Below are 10,479 nucleotides of genomic sequence, written 5' to 3'. Positions count from 1 at the left end.
TATATGGATATTAATTTCATGATAAACATTGTGGAACATTGATGAAAAATGTGAATGGAAGTGGCGACGTAAAACTGACACAAAACAACAACAAACTTTTGCCGAGCCAATGGAGAGTTTCATCAGCAGCACGGGCTACAAACCACCCATGAGCGCTCAGCTCGAGATACCAGCGAGTCGAGAGAGTGAATTATATCTGCAGTTTCTCTTTTGAGAAGCCCCCACCCCCCATGTTGCCTATGCTGTATGCTGCAAACTCTTTGTTTAAAACTAATTGGCCATCGGAATGTGTGGAGTAAGTCTCCCAAGGGGGATGGTGGTCACATTCCACAGCTCTCCCCCCTCCTGTGATCTCCCAACCCCCAGTCTGTAGGTTTGTGTTCACATATTTAAACTGTCGCACTTTCTGTTTTTTCTATCGCGCATTGCCGGTATGAAAGGGTCTTTGCCAGAAATATCAAACATTTAATAAAAGTGAAAAACAATGAACAAGACTTAACGTATTAATAATAATTAATTATATTTATTCCGTTTGGATGTAGGATTTTTGACTTTGTTTAGAGCAGTGATCTTCTCTGCAGCAGAGAGCTAAGCGCTGTCAGACTGGACCTAACCCTGAAAAGTATTATCATCTGAAATTAATCATTATGTTATTCATATTGATACATATAAGTATTTGTACAACTTGTATTTAGAAATACTCTGTTGTAATTATTGATGCATAAATGTGTTCATCCATTCAATGTGGCATCTGCTATAATGGGGTTAATGTATGATATTACTTAATAATACAATACATTATAATTAGGGCTGTCAGTCGATTAAAATATGTAATCGCGATTAATCGCAAATTAATCGCACATCTTGTATCTCTTCTAAATGTACCTTAGAGGAATATTTTTCAAGTTTTTAATACTCTTATCAACATATGAGTGGACACATATGCTTTATGCAAATGTTTATTATCATTTGAACAATGAGAAATATTCTCATGAATATCAAACACAACAACCTCTGAACATTACAAATATTCACCTCAATTCAACCTGGAACCTCTCTCATACAATAATACAATACAAAGTGTGTGTGTGTGTGTGTGTGTGTGTGTGTGTGTGTGTGTGTGTGTGTGTGTGTGTGTGTGTGTGTGTGCGTGCGTGCGTGCGTGTGTGTGTGTGTGTGTGTGTGTGGGTGTGTGTGTGTGTGTGTGTGTGTGTGATCATTGGAGCTATGTGCAACTCAAGGCATATGCTCGAACAGGAGCTGCCTGGACGCTGCAATCATGTTGCCCTATCCGTGCTGAGTGTGCTGACTTTTCGTACAATGTCCCACTGTCTGGCTACCTGCGTAAAGTCAAGTGCTCGGCGCAGTTTTCGGCGAAATGTTGCTCCTCTGTTTTCATTTAAACAGCTCCTTATATTCATACTTGTCAACCCTCCCGATTTTCGATACAACACAGCATTCTAGAAAAAGTATAGTTTGAAGAAGTAGTTCTGATTGAATCTGGCTTTGTGTGATTGAAAACTAACCGACACAATCCTCCACAGATGTTTGTTTGACAGCGGTATTGGGAGAGAAACGGCGACGTAAACAGTTACGTCATGACGCAGACGATGACGCAATATTTCTCTTTTGAATCTAATTCACCTCTGTAATGTGTAAGGATTTAGTGCATCAGAGACAGTGAACTGATTTGGACAGTGCTGCCGAAAAGATGTTGTTGTCGCAGATCCAGCCGTCGGTACACCGAGAAACGGAATATTCTTAGTGGAGAAAAAGAAAAATACGATCGTTTGAGTCACTAAGTCGTTCAATTAATATTGGGAGTCAATTCCTAATTTATTTAGTATCTGGTCGTGTCATAAACAGGATAATGTGCAGCGACTTGGTCATTGAGGTAAAGAAGCCCTACGAAACACCATTCATTTCAGGTAAAACTGTGTTGAAGCTTGAAACTGCGTTACTTATTGAGCATTGTAACTGGTATTAATTACCCGAACTGCATTAGTAATGCGTTACATTACATTACCTTAACCCTGAACTAAAGTAGCAATACGTATAACGAACATCTCGTGAATATTTTGCAAACTGACTCTTACCAGCGCAAATGTCCAGCAGCAGCAGTGATGTAGTGGGCGTTGGACGCGGGGGAACGACGTACCCCCACTTATTTGAAGCATGATTTTTTTAATAGTCTAATAAATATAAAATTGCCAGTGTTATCAGTTGCAAGGGTGTATTTGTTGTAATTTGTTGTAATAATGACGAAAACATAAGAGGCAGATATCACAGTAAACGTAGCGTGTTTGTGTGTGTGTGTGTGTGTGTGTGTGTGTGTGTGTGTGTGTGTGTGTGTGTGTGTGTGTATGTGTGTGTGTATGTGTGTGTGTGTGTGTGCATTTTTATTATTTGTCCCGCGTCCCACAAATTGAGACTATGTCCCGCATCTGAGTGACAGTCGCGCAGAAAGGCCGGATCGGTTCGCTGATTTTTATTATTATATTGTCTAAACGGCATCATTTAAGTTGCGCTGACAGACAACACAGGGGTCCACACACAGTGTACCCCCCCCCCCCCCCCGTTTACAGTTCACGAGCGCGTCCATAGTGTCTCCCCGTCCACCCCCCGCCCCGTCCACCCAGTAAAAAAATCCCCACTACACCACTGTCCAGCAGTCCCTTTAAGTCAAATACAAAATGATCCATCTCTGCTTTCCATACTAACCCTAACACCTTCAGTACATTTCCACAAGTGGCCGTTTATGGTGTGTGTTCCACTCCACCTTCTGCCCACTTGGCTCTCAGATCTGGTGAATGTGTCACCCATTTGCACAGGTTCATGCCGGCGTGAGACAGAATCTCCTTTGCTGTTGTGGTAACTGAAAAGGCTTCATCCACATCACATGAGCTGGAAATGAAATCATCAACATAGAGAGACTTAGCGCTTCCACTGCTCTAGGCTGCTCTGTTTCATACTGCTTGAAATGATTTCTTATTGTTGCAGCTAGCAGGAAAGGGCTAGTTGACACTCCAATGTCACTCTATTCATTCTCATGATACGCAGCTCATATTTACAGTCTTTGGTTGGAGGCCCATTTAGCCACAGGAACCTAACAGCATCTTTATCATTTTCTGCTAGAGCAGGGGTCGGCAACCTTTTTGATATGTATGTAGTGCCATTCTTAAAAAAAAATGTTATTAGCGTGCCAACGATCGATAATTATCAACGGGGGGGGTTGAGGAGCTTGACGCTCGTCAACTATCAGCAGGAGGGCGGGGGAGCCTCGCTGCGGGGAAGCAGTGTGTGGACCTGTCAGCGCAACTTACATGATGCCGAATTTAACAAACACAACACATGTTGTGATATTAGGGTCATGCAGAGTGAGATGAGATCGCTGTCCCTTTAAGAGAGAGAGAGAAAGAGAGAGAGAGGGGTGTGGCTTGTGCATGTGTGTTTGTGGATGGTAGAGCGACAGTGAGGGAACGTGTGTATGTTTCTGGAAGTGAAACGAGGAAGCAGAAAAACAGAGGTCTGTGATGTATTTTGTGAAACAGAAGAACATCTAAATAAATGCAACGGCCTCCCAAGAAGAGCTCGCCTCTCTCCAGTCATTTAAGCTAAAGTGGGTTATTGAACCTGAAGCTTGTTGCTTCTGCCCTCCTCGACTACGGTCTGGGAGCCGAAAGGAAAGTTCAACACACAGATGGCCAGTCCGCCCCTTTGTAGCATATTATTTAGATGAGAGATGAGCAGATCGCCACTGGGCTTTCAACTAAATACACAGCCACGTAAAAACTGCGGCATTTGTACAGTTCCTTATGGGTACTGCAATTTGTGAAGTGTTTTCCTCTGTGGTGAAACGCTCAGCACTGCACCACAGAGGAAAGCAGCAGAAAGTCACCTGGAGTCAAGGAGAGCGGGGCTGCGTTGCGTGCATGGCTTCCTGCAGGTAACGGGGAGACGCGCCTTGGCGGCGGTCTCGTTCAGGATCCGAAAATGCAATTTAAATATTTTGCACACTTATTCCACTTATTCCTAGTGTGCCATTGGTTACGGTGCCACGTGCCAATGGTGGCAGTCTATCAGAGTCTGGTTCATCTTTGCTCACCTCCTTCTGCTTCGTTGTCAAGGCTCGTATTGTTCCCCGGTTCCGTCTCATCCGTTCGTAGCGCTCAGCCATTTCAACAGCTAGCATTAGCCAGTTAGCTTCCAACTACGACACAGTTCAAAGTCTTAAAAGTCTTGACATCCCTGGTTTCGGCACCAAAATGTTGTGTAAAAGAAGCTTCGAATGAAATCCAAACTGAACTTTTACTTTATATTCATTAAACAGTTTCCAACAAGAACGGTGGAAGACAGAGAAAATTCACTCGACATGCTCTTATTCAATTTTCATAACAACATGAAGGTGTCAGAGAAGGACACATACTTGCACTTCAAAATAAAAGCATTTCCAGTGAAACATTGTACCTTTTAACCTCTATCAAGAATCAAATAAACAAATGTGTTCCTGCCTTAAAGAAAACAAGTTACAACAGTGGCAAACTGTGAGTGGAGATCCACGCAGCTGCGGCTGAGAAAAGATAAGGTTGAGTTTGCCGGCGAAACTCCTGTGTTAGAGTTTTACTCTACAGCAGGGGTATTCAACTCAAATTCAACAAGGTCCAGTTAGAGAAAATGTCCCCATGCAAAGGTCCGGAACATCAAAATGTCTAACTTGCTTTATGAATTATTGTGATATATATTGAAGTAGCCTGTAGCTTTATCAACGTCTGCATGTAATCAACGACTGACTGCCAATCAAATAAAGAAAGTACAATTTATAAAAAACTATTTGTTGTCAATTAACATTGAACTATACAGATATACAGTAAATACTCTGGATATGTGTAATGTTCCTCTCGGGCTGCATATACAAATAAAATAGAGAAAATAAATAAAATAGCTTTTGAAAATATGTGCATCATAAAAGTAAATAAAATAAAGAGTAGCAGCAGCTTGAGTTTCCCTTTTTCTTTGTTAACCGTTTCACATCATGACTTAACAGTTTCAGCCGATTATAGAACAATATCAGTCTTTACACATCATAACAATTGAACAGTTTTAAAGTTTCTCTTTCTTTCCCTCTTATATTGCAGTCCCTCACTCACTTTTTTTTAATTCAGTGCGAGAATTGAGCTGGAGCTTGTCCTGCCAGGAGTTTAGATCTGGGCTGAAATGGTGTCAGGGCCATTCTCATACACACATGCAGGTGCTCATTGGTTAGCCTCGGTTAGCCTGCGCTGGAACGATATTTATTTGTTGTGACCTCAGTTCTGACTTGAGAGGGAATGTTTGGTCAAACACTTTGTGTTTTGTCTCATAGTGGCGTTTTGGCACTTTTAATGAGCGCCACGGTCTCTGAACAAATAAAAAACATTGGTTCTGTGCTCCCAGTGGGCAGGATGAACATGAATGAGTCCGTCCACTCAGGGTTAAAAGCTCTGTTCTCACTGTCCACTTTCCTCTTCTTGGAGAGCACCATGTGTAATTATTTGTCTCTCCCTGTCTGCCGCTAACACGCCTGTTCACTCTCCTCTCCGCTTCTCTCCCTGTATCGCTAATTATTCTCTTCACTCACTTTCCTCTCCGCTTCTCTCTGCCGCGCTCTCGTCTCTTCTTCTGTGTTTCTCTCCCTGTATCGCTCACTCGTCTATTCTTCTGTGTTTCTCTCCCTGTATCGCTCACTCGTCTCTTTCGCCCCTGTCGGCGGCGTTTAAAATAGAATTGCCCCGTCAAAATTGAAATCCCCTATTAATGTATTGATTATAGGTCTGTATAGGTCACCGTCTGGGTCCTGATCTGGACCGCGGTCCGCCTGTTGCCGACCCCTGCTCTAGATGATAGGAAAGGAGGTTTCAAACTTCCTTTATAAACTGGGGTGCACATAACTTTTTTGCCCTGGTTCTCAAAGGAGCACCTGGAGATGTTGCTTGGTGCGCATCATTAAAATGAAATAAACCGGTCCTTTTGGGGGGGGGGGGGGAGGTGCGCTAGTAAGCATGCTAATGAACTTTTCACTGTTCACTGTATGCCTTGCAGCAGGGTTACTGTGCGGAGTGCATAATGCAGACCCTTCACGCTATAGCGAGGGGTAGAGCGAGGGATCGCAGATGCCGTCGTGCTCGTGGACGGATTAAAAAAAAGAAAAACTAAATGGCTCGCAAATTATACTTTGCCGGCCGTTAATATACCTGGGCGGCCCGCCCAACTAAAGTCTATGTGTGGGAAACCCTGCTATCTTACCAGTTCTTATGCAACTCGCAAATATCTCTCTCTCTCTTCTTTATCTCTATCTCTCTCTTTTCTCTCTCTCTCTCTCTCTCTCTCTCTCTCTCTCTCTCTCTCTCTCTCTCTCTCTCTCTCTCTCTCTCTCTCTCTCTCTCTCTCTTCTCTCTCTCTCTCTTTTCTCTCTTTTCTCTCTCTCTCTCAATGTTGGTGTGCAAATGATCCGTTGCTCCTTTTTTGGCGGGGGTGCGCATGCGCACCTGCGCACCAGTTATGTGCAGCCCTGTTTATAACCTCCTTTAGCTTAGGAACCACTGGACCTCCCTTTACGAAAGGAAAGGAGAAAATGCTGCCCCACAATGCCTTGCAGCCACAGCATTTGCCATCACACAACATTTGGCCGTTCACGGAAACGACCGATTATGACCGAGAAATCATATCATGAAAGTTACGGTGCTTATTAAGCTTTTTAAAACGTATGTGGTAACTTGCCAAAGTGCATTGTTTTGAACGATCATCAGTATTATAATCAAAAAGAGAAATTTGAACGTTAGTTTTGACTGAAATGATCAAATAAAGTCAACATTTCACAGTCTTCACTGAGCTGTGTGGGGTTTGTTCAACTTTTAAAAGATGTTTGAATGGTGATATACACAGTGATAGATGTTAAGGAATAACGTTTATAATAAATACATTTGTATTGATTTTAAGATATTTTCATAGTTCATAAAATCATACGTATTGGGATCATTTGTATTAATGTAGACCGGAGGGATAGGGTGGCGAGCATAAGTTTCACTTTCCTTTTTTATTTCAATTCCAACTTTGGTCATGAAGAATATGTTTCTCTGTTGTCCACATTCATAAAGCATAAAGCAACAGCATCAGAGCACGGTCTCTAGATGCGTTTACAGTGACATTTGACCTTTTTAGAGAGGTTTAGCAAAAAAAAAACCTCTGGGGTCATTTGGGTGGAGATGGGTGTATCTGCCGTTTTTCTGGAACCCATTGGTCGATTTTGATGATTGACATCTCTTTTGAACCGTTAGAGCCAATAGAATTAGGGATCGACCGATATGGCTTTTTCAAGGCCGATACCGATTATTAGTAATCAAGGAGACCAATAACCGATATTTGGAACCGATATACATTTGCAGTAAAATCAGAAAATCTTGGTGTCAAAATGTAGAATAACACAACTTCTTTGAAATGCCTTTTTATGTTTAATGAACTTTTCAACATCTTAAAACTGGTTTCCTCTCTGTGACCCTGAGTTAAGTAAATGAAGTAAAAATAAAATAAAAACTACTAAAACTTGTTCTGAACTTCTGATATTTGAGTCTCACTCATTTAGTAGTCCCAATTCAGCAGCACCAGATTGTGGTGCAGAAAGCAGAGTTGCTGCGAGGCTCCACTAGCAGCCGTCACAGGAAACTGATACAATTGCATCATAAGATTGCGGTGTTATTGCAACTTCAGCAGGGGATTGGGATGTTTATTGAACTTCGGCTTTCAACTGATTTACCTTAGATTGACCTGTGTCTGCGTTCTACGCACCCGATTTTGGCCGTTTTCGTTAGTCGGAAGACGAAGCGTGTCCTGTCGCCCAAACTCAATTTGGTGTGTCCCGCCCCATCTGCCGTGACACGCCTTGTTTGGACTGCCGAATCGGCCATGCATCGGGTCAGGCAGTCGGACCAAACAATCACTCTGATTGGCTGTTCAGCTAGCGAATCAGTGCATGAGGAGCGAAACGGAAGTGAGGGACGTAAACAAACGATTTAAGAAGGCACAGACACAGACTGTTATTCATTTTCATCTCATCATGCTGATCTGGAATGACGCAAACGAAGACCTGCTCATCACCTTGATCCAGGAGAGGCCAGCTCTGTACGACATCACAGAGAAAAGGTACTCGAACCGAGTAGTGAAAATCGGACTCTGTCGAGAGATTGAAACGCAACTTGGTTTCTCGGGTAAGATTATATTTTTCATCAATAGAGCCCTTTAGCAGATACTGTTGGCTTTTTATTGTTTGCCAGCGTACAGTGACGTTAACGTGAAATGTAATTTGTTATTTCAACCTTGTTTTTTGTTGTTATCTTGTTGCTAGCTGTTGATAGCTGTGCAGTTTGGCACTGCATATAGATATGAATTGGACATGCTAACTAGCCACAATGCTTACATCGTTTATTTGTGTGCTTCAGAGAAAGAGCTGAGGAAGAAGTGGGACTCTCTGCGAACCCAGTACACCCGGTACAGGAAACTTGCCCCTTCGGGTAGTTGTGGAGCACAAAGGACTGGCAGACAGCAGTGGACCCTGACCAGGTTGCAGTTTTTAGAGCCCTACACAAGAAGGAAGGAGAGTACTTCAAACCTCACCATCACGGTAACTATTTTATTTGTTGAGTAACAAATAAGTGTTTCTTGCTTCTTTCATTTACAAAAACATTATTTTCCTTCATTTGGTGGTTACAGTATAACTATAACAGAATAATATATATATTATTGTATTATAATGATTTATGTGCTCATCACCTTAATGTTGCAGCTGGTAAAGGAGGAGCTAATTTAAATTACATGATATACTGTTGGGTAGCTTATGAAATTCACCATGGGATCAATAACGCTTTTATCTTAACCTATAATAATACATGATAAAATATGTCTTGATTATATTTCGTAGTGTTCTGAATCTTCTAGAAGTATGTATTTAGCATCTGAATAGAGCATCACAATGTGTCTACAATGTACCTCTCACACTTGACCACACCCCAAACTAATGGCACACACATTTCAGGGTATTGTTTTGTTATGAATGCTTAGTAAACAGTTTTAAGAAGCCATGGTATTAAATCCAACTAACTGTGAATTTATTTAAAAAAAATTAAGGAACGTCCGGTAGCTGCAGAATTAACCCCCGGTGGCACCAGCAGTGAAACCTCGACCAGCACCACCGAGGAGTCCTTCCACTTTGATGCTGAGCCCTGCACTCCCCTGGCAGAATCCACCATCTGCACCACACCGGCACCGCTCGGAGAGAGGCCAAGCACACTCAGCACTCGAAGGCCTCCGGCGAAGCGCAGGAGGATGATACTAAATGAGATACTGTCTACCGCTGTTCATTGTTCAAGATTTAAATGTAAATGTGCAAGCCGGTTTTCTGCCCCTCTATTCACATGTAGCCTTTCATACGTGATGGTTTCTTCCTTCTCAAACTGTTGTGGAGCAGAACTATAAAGTTGCAGGATTAGTCTCAAGTACCTCAATATAATTATAGTATGTCTGCACTTTAAGTACTCATTTCATCATTCATTCATGTATTTTATATTCTACTAAAACTGAATCAATATATATATATATGTATATATATATATCTGCATTCTTTTATCCCACATTATGCTTTGCTCTTGCTGCTTGTTTTGCACTGATTTTATATCTTATTTCTTACTGATGTAAAGCACTTTGAACTGCAATCACTTGTATGAAAGGTGCTATACAAATAAAGTTATTATTATTCAGATGGATGTTTCTGCCCCTCTGTTCATTCTCCCATTATCCTCCTCAATCTGCCTAGAAGTATTTTAATGTTGTAGCTGTTACTATAACCAATACTAATGCTAGGGCTGCCACTGACAGTTGGCACACATTTTATTGTTTCTTATCGCTGTGTGATTAAAAGAATAAACACAAATAGCACGATAGGCAATGCAAAACTTTATTTCGTACCTTCATACACACATAACACAACATTAGAATGAGCTTTTATCAACTCCTACATGCAAGGCCGGATTAACCATATGGGCAACCTGTGCAAGTGCCCAGGGGCCCTTGAGCAAAGAGGGCCCTCAGTGACAAGATAAAAAAAAAAAAAAGTTTTTATTTTTTTATCTTGTCTTTTTCGGGCACAACCTCACTCATCATACATTCTTTTAAATGATACTCACTCTTCACCATAAATAACACAGCTTTTCTATAGGGTCAAATTAATATATTTTCTAAACCGTCTCACTATGTATGCGCTCAACTTTATTACTACGCAGCGGCGGTGTATAGCCGAATCACAGCCCCACCTTCACTCATGTCACATTTTGTCACGTGAGCTGAAAAAATGGATGGTGCCGGTAGCCAAACGCCCAGCAGGGCTGCGAAAAGAAAGAAAAAGAAGAGAGAGTGGCGGCTGCATTAAAAAAAATCCAACAATAAATTGCTTTT

The 10,479-nt window shown here is 41.8% G+C and overlaps 1 long non-coding RNA gene across 1 annotated transcript; it reads left to right on the top strand.

The window, feature by feature from the left end:
• The first annotated feature begins 7,941 nt into the window (after nt 1-7,941).
• Nucleotides 7,942-9,654, top strand: LOC307016026. Its single transcript, XR_013801725.1, has 3 exons — nt 7,942-8,240; nt 8,472-8,653; nt 9,157-9,654. It is a non-coding gene; the product is annotated as an uncharacterized lncRNA (long non-coding RNA).
• Nucleotides 9,655-10,479: the final 825 nt, after the last annotated feature.

Source organism: Notothenia rossii (genome assembly GCF_949606895.1).
Source record: "Notothenia rossii genome assembly, chromosome: 1".
NCBI classification, from domain to species: domain Eukaryota; kingdom Metazoa; phylum Chordata; class Actinopteri; order Perciformes; family Nototheniidae; genus Notothenia; species Notothenia rossii.
This window is presented reverse-complemented; position numbering and strand designations above follow the sequence as displayed.